Source organism: Aquarana catesbeiana, linkage group LG07 (genome assembly GCF_042186555.1).
Source record: "Aquarana catesbeiana isolate 2022-GZ linkage group LG07, ASM4218655v1, whole genome shotgun sequence".
NCBI classification, from domain to species: Eukaryota; Metazoa; Chordata; class Amphibia; order Anura; family Ranidae; genus Aquarana; species Aquarana catesbeiana.
Genome location: NC_133330.1, coordinates 6,485,077 through 6,497,977, shown reverse-complemented (window position 1 = coordinate 6,497,977; position 12,901 = coordinate 6,485,077). Strand labels below are relative to the sequence as shown.

Genomic DNA, 12,901 nt, shown 5'->3' with positions numbered 1-12,901 from the left:
GACTCTGACATCAATCATCCAATCATGTGCCAGCAAAACTTCCTTGCACATGATTGGCTAGTGAATTTCGCCTTCATTAAGTGATAATTCCCTCTTTGGGGTCTGTGGGGTACAATGCTGGAGATAGGATGAGTATTGATGTGAGTTCTGTATTTAATTCCTTGGGGGGCAATGATTTATTTTATAACTTTATGCCGATTTTAATCAAATAATTAATAAAATGAATGAAACGATCGGTTTACAGGATTACAGATATTTGATAAGAATATTGATTAGGAATAAACAGAGCGACTCTTATATATCACTGCATATGATTTTTATTATGAAGGTGATGATCAGATAATATAACATTGATGGATATCGGATGAGATTTATATATCAGGCAGGAAATGAAATGATTGATCACATCATTGGTGTGGTGAGCTCCGCCTCCATCCAATCACATTTCTTCAGGATCTACGGATCAGAAGTTACAGAGGTCTGTAGAGCAGCACACTAAATGAGGATGAATTAAATGTAATTTCAGACAATGTTTCTGTGTAGTACACCCCTCGGTGGTCCATCTTTCATCTGAAAAACAACAGAATGTAATAAAAAGATGATTAGAAATGAATAAAAGGAAATGATTCAATAATAGCAACAAAGAGAAACAATTCTCTGTCAGGTGAGTCGGGATTTCGTGTACCATTTAACCCCTTTGCTACCAAGGTATGTTTATAGCTGTCCTGGGATTTAAGGGGTTAAAGCAGTGGTGGTCAACTTGAAAATTATAGAGGGTCTCCAATGCGGCCCCCGACACACCCAGAGGGACCAGAGGGAAATGCTGACTTTTAATTTTTTTTCCCTGTAGACTGGAACTGCGCTTTAATAAATTAATATTAAATCTCCTAAAACGTATTTTTGATACACGCCATGTATTTAACCAAAACATAAAGAAAATGAATGAACTAAATGATATAAAAGTTCAATGTGTTGGTTCCCGTGAGTAAACTTCCAGCGCAAATTCATTGGACCAATCAGAGCAATCAACCTCTTCCAGGTAGAAGACTTTCCAGCATGTGACTCAAAGAAATAAAATTGATAAAGTGCACACTATTTATTTTATTTCTTTGCATCACATGCTGGAAAGTGTTATACCTGAGGGGGGGGGTAGAAGTGGAGATCAGTGGAGGGTGTTCTCTGATCTCCCTCCCCTCTACCTGGCAGAACCCATCATCCTGGGTCCCGGAAAACATGTCAGGGGTGGAGGAACCAGCAGTTACCGGGGTGTGTGGAGGCAATCTAGCAATTGTGCAGTCCAGCGGCAGCTCATAATGCAGGGCGCAGGGGCGCCTCCCCCCTAATCCATGAGTCCGACCCCCTAATCTACATGCAGGGGGCCAGACAAAGGGATTCCAATAGGGTTTTTTTTTTAAGCACGTGATTAGAGCTCTAATAGACTTCAAAAAAGGGTGCAGAGCACTGCGCCCCGAGCCCACCCACTTGTGTGACAATAGCAAATTAATATTCTCTATTGTCTTCCTGATTCTCCTCCCGGCCAATCAGGAAGCGAGTCCTGAGACCTGTCGCTCGATTGGCTGAGAGGATCCTATTGGCCACCGAGGAGGAGGAGGAGGTGGGAGGAGACGCAGGGGAAGCCACCAAGAAGCACCAGGAGGAGGAGACGCCGCCTGGAGGAAGTGCTGCCCGCCACCTAGATGGGGTAAGTGTGGGGCTGGTGGTATTTGATCACCTCTGGAGTTTTATTTTTTTATACTGTATATATATTTTATATTTTTTTATATTTTAAACAAATTACAAAAGACCAAACATTTTGTGAAAAAAAAATACTTTTTACTTTCTGCTATAAAACATATCCAATAAGTTCTGTGTATTCTGCTACATGTTTTTGATTTTAAAAAATCTCAATAAGTGTCTATTGGTTGATTTGTGTGAAAGCTATATCGCCTACAAACCATGGAATACTGGAATTTTTATGTATTTTTTTACACTTCTAATGGCAGCAATGAACAACTTATAATGGGACAGCGATAGTGCAGTGGGCGATCTGACACTAACTGACCTTGGGGGAACTGACTAACTGCCACTATAATCATCAATGACAGTAATACAGTGATCAGTGATAATGCTATACACTGTCACTGTACTAATGACACTGGCTGGGAAGGGGTTAACATCTAGGGGTGATCAAGGAGTTAAATTTGTGCCTAACTATGTGTAATGTGTGTACAGTGTGCTGCTTTTACTAAGAGATCTCTCACTCCCTTCCTATCTCCTATCTCTCACTACCTTCCTACAGCTCTGTGTTGGTAAACAACACAGAGCTCTGGGCTGTGATTGGACACAGCCAATCAGCAGGTCGCTGCCCTGAATCATTGGCTGGGACTTGCTGACAGGTTCCCGCTGTGTGCAATCACAGTGGGAGCAGGGTGGGCGGTGCGTGCGGATGATACCTCGGAAGTAGGTAGTGGTGTTCGGGTATGTTGTTTTGCCTACAGCAACTGCCCATCCGCAGTACATTGTGGGCAGGCGGGCGGTCTCTAAGTAGTTAATAAAAATACAACTTTTATTAATACAGGTTAAAATCCTAAAATCAATTAAACACAAAATACAGTAGCATATTGCACCTATATGTAGAATAAGATGGTGGCCACAACCAAAATTTACTCTGTTAACCACTTCCTAACCGTGCTATAGTCGAAAGATGTCTACAGTGTGGCTCTGTTGTTCCAGCAGGGTGTCCATGGATGTCCTCCTGGAACCACGCCCCTCGCACACCCCCTGGGGCACGCATCTGGTGCGCTCTGTGATTGCTGGGTCCTTTGGACACAGCCGATCAAAGATCATGGTAAAGGGCCAATCACAGGGGCCCTTTACCAGGTGATCAGCTGTGTCCAATCACAGCTGATCACAGTGTAAACAGACTTGCCGATTATCATCATACTTTCCTCATGCGCTGTCACAGTGTGAGGAGAGGAGAGTCGGTAACTGGCAATCCGGACTAGGGATGAGCCGAACACCCCCCGGTTCGGTTTGCACCAGAACTTGCGAACAGGCAAAAAATTTGTTCGAACACGCAAACACCATTAAAGTCTATGGGACACGAACATGAATAATCAAAACTGCTCATTTTAAAGGCTTATATGCAAGTTATTGTCATAAAAAGTGTTTGGGGACCTGGGTCCTGCCCCTGGGGACATGGATCACTGCAAAAAAAAAGTTTTAAAACATACTTTTTTGGGATCAGTGATTGTAATAATGCTTAAAGTGAAACAATAAAAGTGTAATATTCCTTTAAATTTCATACCTGGGGGGGTGACTATAGTATGCCTGTAAAGGGGCGCATGTTTCCCGTCAGCAAAATGACATTTCAAAGAAAAAAAAGTTCTTTAAAACTACTCACGGCTATTAATGAATTGTCGGTACGACAATACACATAAAAGTTCATTAATAAAAATGGCATGGGAATTCCCCACAGGGGAACCCCGAACCATAATAAAAAAAAATGCGTGGGGGTCCCCCTAAATTCCATACCAGGCCCTTCAGGTCTGGTATGGATATTAAGGGGAACCCAGCGCTAAAATTTTTTAAAAAATGGCATGCGGTCCCCTCAAAAATGCATACCAGACCCTTATCCGAGCACGCAACCTGGCAGACCACAGAAAAAGAGGGGAGGACGAGAGAGCGCCCCCCCCCTCCTGAACCGTACCAGGCCACATGCCCTCAACATGGGGAGGATGTCCCCATGTTGATGGGGACAAGGGTCTCATCCCCACAACCCTTGACCGGTGCGAATATTTACATTCCCTGACATAACAATAAAAATGATAAAAAAAAATAAAAAATGAAAGGAACAGTTTAAAAATAAGATAAAAAAGCAAAAAAATAATAAAGGTAACAAAAAGCACCCCTGTCCCCCCTGCTCTCGCGCAAAGGTGAACGCAAGCGTCGGTCTGGCGTCAAATGTAAACAGCAATTGCACCATGCATGTGAGGTATTACTGCTAAGGTCAGATCAAGGGCAGTAATTTTAGCAGTAGACCTCCTCTGTAAATCTAAAGTGGTAACCTGTAAAGGCTTTTAAAAATGTATTTAGTTTGTCGCCACTGCACGTTTGTGTGCAATTTTAAAGCATGTCATGTTTGGTATCCATGTACTCGGCCTAAGATCATCTTTTTTATTTCATCAAACATTTGGGCAATATAGTGTGTTTTAGTGCATTAAAATTTAAAAAAGTGTGTTTTTTCCCCAAAAAATGCGTTTGAAAAATCGCTGCGCAAATACTGTGTGAAAAAAAAAATGAAACACCCACCATTTTAATCTGCAGGGCATTTGCTTTAAAAAAATATATAATGTTTGGGGGTTCAAAGTAATTTTCTTGCAAAAAAAATAATTTTTTCATCTAAACAAAAAGTGTCAGAAAGGGCTTTTTCTTCAAGTGGTTAGAAGAGTGGGTGATGTGTGACATAAGCTTCTAAATGTTGTGCATAAAATGCCAGGATAGTTCAAACCCCCCCAAATGACCCCATTTTGGAAAGTAGACACCCCAAGCTATTTGCTGAGAGGCATGTCGAGTCCATGGAATATTTTATATTGTGACACAAGTTGCGGGAAAAAGACACATTTTTTTTTTTTTGCACAAAGTTGTCACTAAATGATATATTGCTCAAACATGCCATGGGCATATGTGAAATTACACCCCAAAATACATTCTGTTGCTTCTCCTGAGTACGGGGATACCACATGTGTGAGACTTTCTGGGAGCCTAGCCGCGTACGGGACACCGAAAACCAAGCACCGCCTTCAGGCTTTCTAATGCCCCGTACACACGATCGGACATGGATCGGACATTCCGACAACAAAATCCTAGGATTTTTTCCGACAGATGTTGGCTCAAACTTGTTTTGCGTACACACGGTCACACAAAGTTGTCGGAATTTCCATTCGCCAAGAACGCGGTGACGTCAACCACGTACGACGAGACTAGAAAAGGCTATTTCAGAACCAAGCGCGGCACCCTTTGGGCTCCTTTTGCTAATCTCATGTTAGTAAAAGTTTGGTGAGAGACGATTCGCGCTTTTTCAGACTCGTGGCTTTCAGATCGTTTTCTGCGGTTCAGTTTGTGCTTGTGGGTTTGTATCTGCTCTTCAGTGCGTGCAAGCAAGGTACGCGTGACTTTAATTAGTCATTGTGTTCTTGTTCGTTCGTTGCTGTTTTTCAGGTCGCTCTTCACAGGCCTTGCTGTTCTTCAGTGCGTTCTGTTACTTCGTTCTGAGCAGCCTACCGTTTTCTAGCCATGTTGCGTATACGTACTCCTCGTAGAGTTCGTGCTGTGTGGGGGCTTGGTGTTGGGGTCCTGACCTTGACACAAGTCCAGTCCATGAACAGGGTGGGGAGGAGTTCATGGACCAAGAATTGGTTGCTTCAGCGTGACCAGTTCTGTCATATGCCTTTGCTCCATGAGATCCATGAGAATAATCCTGAAGATTTCAGGAACTTTCTCCGGATGACGGACCCCGTATTTCAACGTTTGTTGGCTTCGCTGACCCCCTATATCAGCAGGCAGGATACCTGCATGAGGCAAGCCATCACTCCGGAGCAGAGGCTCATCGCCACCCTGCGGTACTTGGCGACGGGGAGAAGCCTGCAGGACCTCAAGTTCCCGACAGGCATCTCCCCCCAGGCTCTGGGGATCATTATCCCAGAGACCTGTTCTGCCATCATCCAGGTCCTGCAGAAGGAGTATATGAAGGTAAGATTTTTATCCTTTTATATCACATTTTATTGTATTTAATGTTTTATAATATATTGTATTTCTTTCCTCATTCCCTAATTACCATGATTGTACTATGCTGTGAATGTCCCCTTTGTCCTCATGCATGCTGGATTTTTATCTAATTATTTTTGTTGTCCTTCATACATATTTGCCTTCACTTACCTCCCCAGCATGGTCTACAGGCCCTATATTCACCTCATGTAGTCACTTAACAATGTATTTTGTCAGCTCCATAGTAGTGATTTACCCCAAACACCCCCTAAAATGTTTTTAAATATGATTTGTGGTTTAAATTCAGGCAGAGTGCCAGAGGCTTTTTTGTTGGGGTGTCCCCAAATCATTTGGAACCCTCCCTCCCCCCAACTGCTAAGTCAGCTGATAATAATTCTTTATCTATCCTCAATCATCTATCTGCTGACTTTGCCAAACCCATACACACTATACCCATCTCTTTTGTGCTCAGATGTATGGATGAATTCCCCAAAGCATGAAGTGCAAGAGCCTGCCTGTATACTTTCAAATGGTACTGTTTCAAGTTTTTGTATTCTATTATTATCTTGATAGGTAATAGCAGAATGTCCAAATGTGCTCAAATGTGTACAGTGTGTATTTATATCTTTGTATTATGACACTTCTTACCTGTCCAGTGGGCTGCCAATAGTGTAACTAAGGAGGGGCTGTTCAAAGTAATACCCATTATTTAGGCATTCATCTGTCAATGAAGTGGAGAGGGTTACCTGTCCAAGAGTCCCCCCTATAATGTTAGAAATGGCCCATGAGAGGGGGGGAGGGGGAATATGATAGGTGTACCTTATACTTTGGTGTTTAAAAATTCCCATTAATAAATGTTATCTTGATGTTGACCAAGAATGTTTGTGTCTAATCTGCTTTCCATGTTTTAATGTGCAAAAAGACTAATTTATTTATTTTTTCCTCCACAGTTTCCTTCCACGCCACAGGAATGGCAGACTGTGGCCTCCTACTTTTCCTAACTGCGGAGGGGCAATTGATGGGAAACACGTCCACATCGTCCCACCACCCAACTCGGGGTCATACTATTATAATTATAAGGGGTTCAATAGTATTGTGATGTTGGCGGTGGTGTCGGCTAATTAGGAGTTCCTGTATGTGGACGGGGAAGAATGGCCGGATGTCCGATGGTGGAGTCATCGCCCAGACGGAGTTTTACAGGCATCTCCAGAATGGCAGCTTGGACTTGCCACCTCCAGAAGACAATGTGGAAGGACTCCCATTCGTCTTTGTTGCGGATGAAGCCTTTGCGCTGGGGGACCACCTTATGCGGCCATTCCCGATGAGGACCCTCAACCCGGAACAGAGGGTTTTTAATTACCGGCTAGCCAGAGCCAGAAGAGTGGTGGAGAACACATTTGGAATCATGGCCAGCCGGTTCCGCCTATTTCTTACACCCATCCATATGGCGGAGTATAAACTGAATCATATAATCCTGGCGTGCTGTGTTCTACATAACTTTTTACGGCAACATTCTGCCAACTATGCTGGCTCAGTTGGGCCTGAGGCCGGAATTATAAATGAAACAACCCTGACGGCGCTTGAAAGTGGCCGTCCTGGCTTGCCCTCCCTGAGTGCCCGTGATGTCCGGCTAAGATACCTTGAGTTCTTTGCGGGTAGGGGGGCCATCAATATGCCAGACAATTTGTGGAACCTTGAACAAATAAAAAAAAAATTAAGCAAATCTTTGGTGACATTTACTGCTTGTGTTTGTTTTAGCTGACCCTGACTGCAATGTGCTGAGTCCTGAAAATGGCGTGATTGAGTAACCTTACAAAGCACTGTTGGATGTTATTTACTAAAGGCAAAGACACTTTGCACTACAAGTGCACTTGAAAATGCACTGAAACTGCACTTGTAGTGCAAAGTGGATTTGCCCTTAGGAAATAACACCCATTGTCACAGAAAGCAGCAATTAGATCACCACAAAAGTGTTGTAGCTTTGAGACAATAATCCACACATTCTTGATTAACAATCTTTTTAATACCTGCACAATAACATGTGCATTTAGAAAAGGTTTTTAAAACAAACCAACATGTTTGTTGTATAACAATTTTTGGGGTGGCATTATCAAAAATAGAAATGTCCATTTAAGATAAAATACGCATGTTTCAAAACAACAAGAAAGACACAAATCTTGAACTTACAAAGTTCACATTTGGTAGAACTTGAAGGCAATATCAGACATGAGTATTTAGGAACTGTGTTTGATAGTGCGTTCAGATGGGGTGAAGTCACCCCTGGAAAAGCCAAATTTTGAAGATGCACACCAATTTACGAATGTCAACATGTGCTAGCTGCCATCACGGGGGATCAAGGGACGTGTTTTGGGGGAGCAACCCCTTCCTCTCAGCTACTTTATTATTGAGGAAGGGGTTGCACCCCCAAAACGCGTCCATTGATCTCCCGTGATGGCAGATAGCACATATTGACACACTGTGTGCATCTACAAAATTTGGCTTTTCGAAAAATCGCTAAAACATTTTTAACATTGTAGCACACAAAAAAACAAAGGGATTTGGAGGGGTTTTAAACTCTCCCCAAAACATCAATGATGTTCTTATTTTTTTGAATAACATCATTGATGTTTTTCTTGAGGCTTTCCAATGCAACATTACACCCCATGATCTCCCCGATCAGGATCTGGGCACTTTCCGAGGTGAAAGGATCAGGATCCACAACATCACGATTACCTAAAAAGAGAGAAAACAAAAAAGCAGGTATTATAAATATGCCGGCATCCACCTCTTACCTGAGCCTGTGGTCGCAGACACTTACCTGTTGTGGTGACTAGTTCCACCACGTCTTCTTCCTCCTCCTGCTTTTCTTGGGTTGGGGGTATTTCCCCTTCTTCCAGAGGTGGGGGGTCTCTGGTCTCCTCGGATGAGGGGTGTCCTCCGAGTCTTTTCTCCCCTATGTAAAAAAAAAATGGTATACTTAGCACAGAGATATTTGATGGCAGAACTATAAATATGAAACATTGCTTGGAAGTGGGGTACAATTGTCTGTTTTGGCAGAGTTCCAAGATGTAGAATTTTGAGTGTCCTTTGTCAAGCTTCAATACTTTACCTGTTTGGTACAAGCTTCACAGATGGAGACACCCCTGTAGTATACACTGGAGCACCTGTATGGGCCCCCTAATAAAAAGGGTGTTCTTGTGTCCCACACTAGTGCTCAAGCGTCCAGATGTGTAACCAGCTGCTGAGTGTCCTCTCCTTACACAGAATCTAGTTTGCATTTCATTCTAGTAACAAACCCATCTACACAACCAAATTATTTTCATACAAGTAGGCCCTAAAAAATGTGGGCAAATGCATATGGCCAAAACAATGGTGTTTTATAGGCCGAAAGAAAAATGTTTGATACGAATGAATAATGTACCCATGAACATGAAAGTTGCCATTTTAAACTGTACAACACTTAAGAAAAGCACATGGAGCAGCACGAACGTAATAAAGACAAAAAGAATCGGAACACAGCACAACTACTTACTTTTTTGCAGCACTCTCCGGATCTTTCTGTACTGCTCATGTTCTCGTAATTTCAGGTCCGACCATCGCTTCCTGAGCTGATCTTTCGATCGACGTACCCCGAAATTCCGGTGCAGACTCTTGACCACTTTCGCCATGATCTTGGCCTTTCTGACATTGAGGTTGGGGTAAGGTCCATACTTCCCATCATAGTCGGCCTTCTTCAGGATGTCAACCATCTCCAACATCTCCCCAAAGGACATATTTGAGGCCTTAAATCTTCTCCTTCTGGATTGGGATGTTTCTGGATCCGCGCTTTCCTCCTCCTCCTCCTCGTTGCTATAATTAGCACGCACCTGCTGTGTCTCCACCATGTGCTCTTCCCCCACTGCGCCAAACAAAAAGGGGCGGGGAATAGACTAGAAAGAACGTCAGGGGCGGGCGGAGTTACATGCATGCGCAGTGTGTATAAAGCGTAACACGCGTGCGTAGTACATACGATCTGTGAGCGGAGGAAGGAGAATCGGAGGCGCCGATCGTAATAACAAAGGTAAGAGCCAAACTTGGGCCTATACTGCTTCTAGATTGAGGCCTATATTGTAACAAGATTAGGAGAGTTTTGCCTGACATTAGGGTTTGTCTTGTGTTGTGTCTTGCAGTGAAAATGGATATCTTGAAAGATACCGACTTTATGGCAATCTTCATAGATATGTTCAGGGAGCTGCCTTGTCTTTGGGAGATAATCCACCCACATTATAAGAACCAAACAAAGAGGAAGGCAGCGCTGGATCAATTGCTGGAATTTGTGAAGCAGGTGATCCCCACGGCAGACATGACCTATTTGAAGATCCTAATTGGTGGCCTGAGGAGCACTTATCTAAGGGAGCACAAGAAGGTCCAGGTTTCCCAAAGATCAGGAGCAGCAGATGACATCTATGTCCCCAGGATGTGGTACTATGACAGGCTGGATTTTCTGGCAGGTCAGACTGAACCCAGGTCATCACTCTCCAGTCTTCCTTCCACGCTTCCTTCCCCCCCAGCTGAGGCTTCTGACACCCAACCTGGGCCTTCCAGGCAGCAACATGTGGAGGAGCCCAGCTTGAGCCAGGTATAGCATTTCTCTAAATATTTCTGCTTGTCCAATCAATGATGTTAAATAGATGTTAGTTTGGAGTACTAATTTATGATTGTGATTGATGATGCAAAAACTAAAACCATGTCCTTTTTCATACACAGGGAAGTCTCAGCCAGGAGGTGGCCGGGCCGAGCAGGCTGCCTGATATGCAGGTCCCTCCCCTCCACCTGCAAAGAGAAAGTGGCAGGAAGAGGAGTACCCTGGAGGAGGCTGCCATAGGCCTCTTTTGGAAAGCTACAGAGGCCCTGAGAGCCCCCCACACTGTGGAGGAGGACTTTGCTGGCATAATTGCCTGCAAAATGCAGCGGATGGAGGAGGGCCAACAACTCATGTGTGAGTCCTTAATGTTGGAAGCTCTCAATAAGGGGTTGAGGAGCCATAACATCTGCTACCCACATTTGTGACCTCACACATGGTCCTCCTCCTCCTCCAGGTTCTACTACCCCTCCTCCTCCAGGTCCTACTAGTCCTCCTCCTCCTCCAGGTCCTTCTCCTCCTCCTGCCACATCTCCAACAGCAGAGCCACAGCCAGGAAGGAAGCATGGAAAGAAGACCAGAAAGTGATGACCCTGAGTCCAGTCTGGTCTGGCAAAAGATGCAGCCTCTTGTAGTACCACAGCCTGGGGACACAGATGTCATCTGCTGCTTTCCAGATCTCTGGGACTTCTGGACCAGACTGCCCTCCCTTACATATGGACTCCTCAGGCAACCAATTTTGATGTTCAAGAATTGATGTCTGCCCTGGGGGTCCAAGGCTTCGCTAATTTCTGCTGTTTCTCCAGCGTTGCCTCCCTCTTTGTTTGGTTCTGAGCCCTTAATAAAGGAATTTTTGTTTCAATTATACTCTCCTATGTGTTTTTTCCTTAAAAAAGGACACTTTGTGAGGATTCAGGTACATTTCTAAAGTACAATGTGAAATTAACAAGGGACACCAACACCAAACAATTTCCTTGAGATTAAATAATACAAGATATCAATGGTGTTGTGGTAACTTGACGCACAAAACACACACAAAAATATTCTGGAGTAAAACTAAAAATAAAATAAAACAAAGATCAGCCTTGAAAAAAATACAAACCTAAAAAAAAAAAAATACCTGCCTTTCAAAATAAATAAATAAATAAAACAACCCAAAAATAATTTTGTCAGATGTGACAAATCAAAATATATTTAGGGAATCCCGATAAATAATAAAAAAAGAAGTTTGTGAGAAGTCTGTGTGAATATGAGCAGCAAAGCTACTTCATTCTTCTCACATTATAAAGAAGAAGAGAGTGCGCTGTATTAAACCATTTTTTACATTGCACCGCGACGAAAGTGCTGTATCCATTGCGAACGCTAATTTCACTAGACCGAGCTGTTCCGTCTCGGAATTTCTTCTGAGCATGCGTGGCACTTTGTGTGTCGGAACTGGCCACACACGGTCGGAATTGATGTGATCGGATTTTGTTTTCGGAAAATTTTATAGCCTGCTCTCAAACTTTGTGTGCCGGAAAATCCGATGAAAAATGTCCGATGGAGCCCACACACGGTCGAAATTTCCGTCAACATGCTCCGATCGGACATTTTCCATCGGAAAATCCGACCGTGTGTACGGGGCATAAGGGTGTAAATTTTTGATTTCACTCTTCACTGCCTATCACAGTTTTGGAGGCCATGGAATGCCCAGGTGGCACAAATAACTCCCCAAATAACCCTATTTTGGAAAGCAGACACCCCAAGCTGTTTGCTGAGAGGTATTGTGGGTATTTTGCAGACCTCACCTTTTGTTACAAAGTTTTGAAAATTGAAAAAAGAAAAAAAATTGTTTTTTTCTTGTCTTTCTTCATTTTCAAAAACAAATGAGAGCTGCAAAATACTCATCATGCCTCTCAGCAGATAGCTTGGGGTGTCTACTTTCTAAAATGGGGTCATGGGGGGGGGGTTGTGCCACCTGGGCATTCCATGGCCTCCAAAACTGTGATAGGCAGTGAAGAGTGAAATCAAAAATTTACGCCCTTAGAAATCCTGAAGGCGGTGATTGGTTTTCGGGGCCCCGTACGCGGCTAGGCTCCCAAAAAGTCCCACACATGTGGTATCCCCATACTCAGGAGAAACAGCAGCAGGAGAAACAGAAATGTATTTTGGGGTGCAATTCCACATATGCCCATGGCCTGTGTGAGCAATATATCATTTAGTGACAACTTTGTGCAAAAAAAAAAAAATTGTCACATTCCTGCAACTTGTGTCAAAATATAAAATATTCCATGGACTCAACATGCCTCTCAGCAAATAGCTTGGGGTGTCTACTTTCCAAAATGGGGTCATTTGGGGGGGGGGTTGAATTGTCCTGGCATTTTATGGCCTTCAAAACTGTGATAGGTAGTGAGGAGTGAAATCAAAAATTTACGCCTTTAGAAATCCTGAAGGCAATGATTGGTTTTCGGGGCCCCGTATGCGGCTAGGCTCCCAAAAAGTCCCACACATGTGGTATCCCTGTACTCAGAAGAA

The 12,901-nt window shown here is 43.5% G+C and overlaps 1 long non-coding RNA gene across 1 annotated transcript in view; it reads right to left on the bottom strand.

Annotated features, from left to right (window-relative positions):
- Positions 1–294: 294 nt before the first annotated feature.
- LOC141102634 (uncharacterized) overlaps positions 295–12,901 on the bottom strand; it is a 32,123-nt gene continuing 19,516 nt past the window's right edge. The window contains exon 3 of the long non-coding RNA XR_012235175.1: positions 295–570. This is a non-coding gene — a long non-coding RNA (uncharacterized lncRNA). The remainder of the gene's footprint in view (positions 571–12,901) is intronic.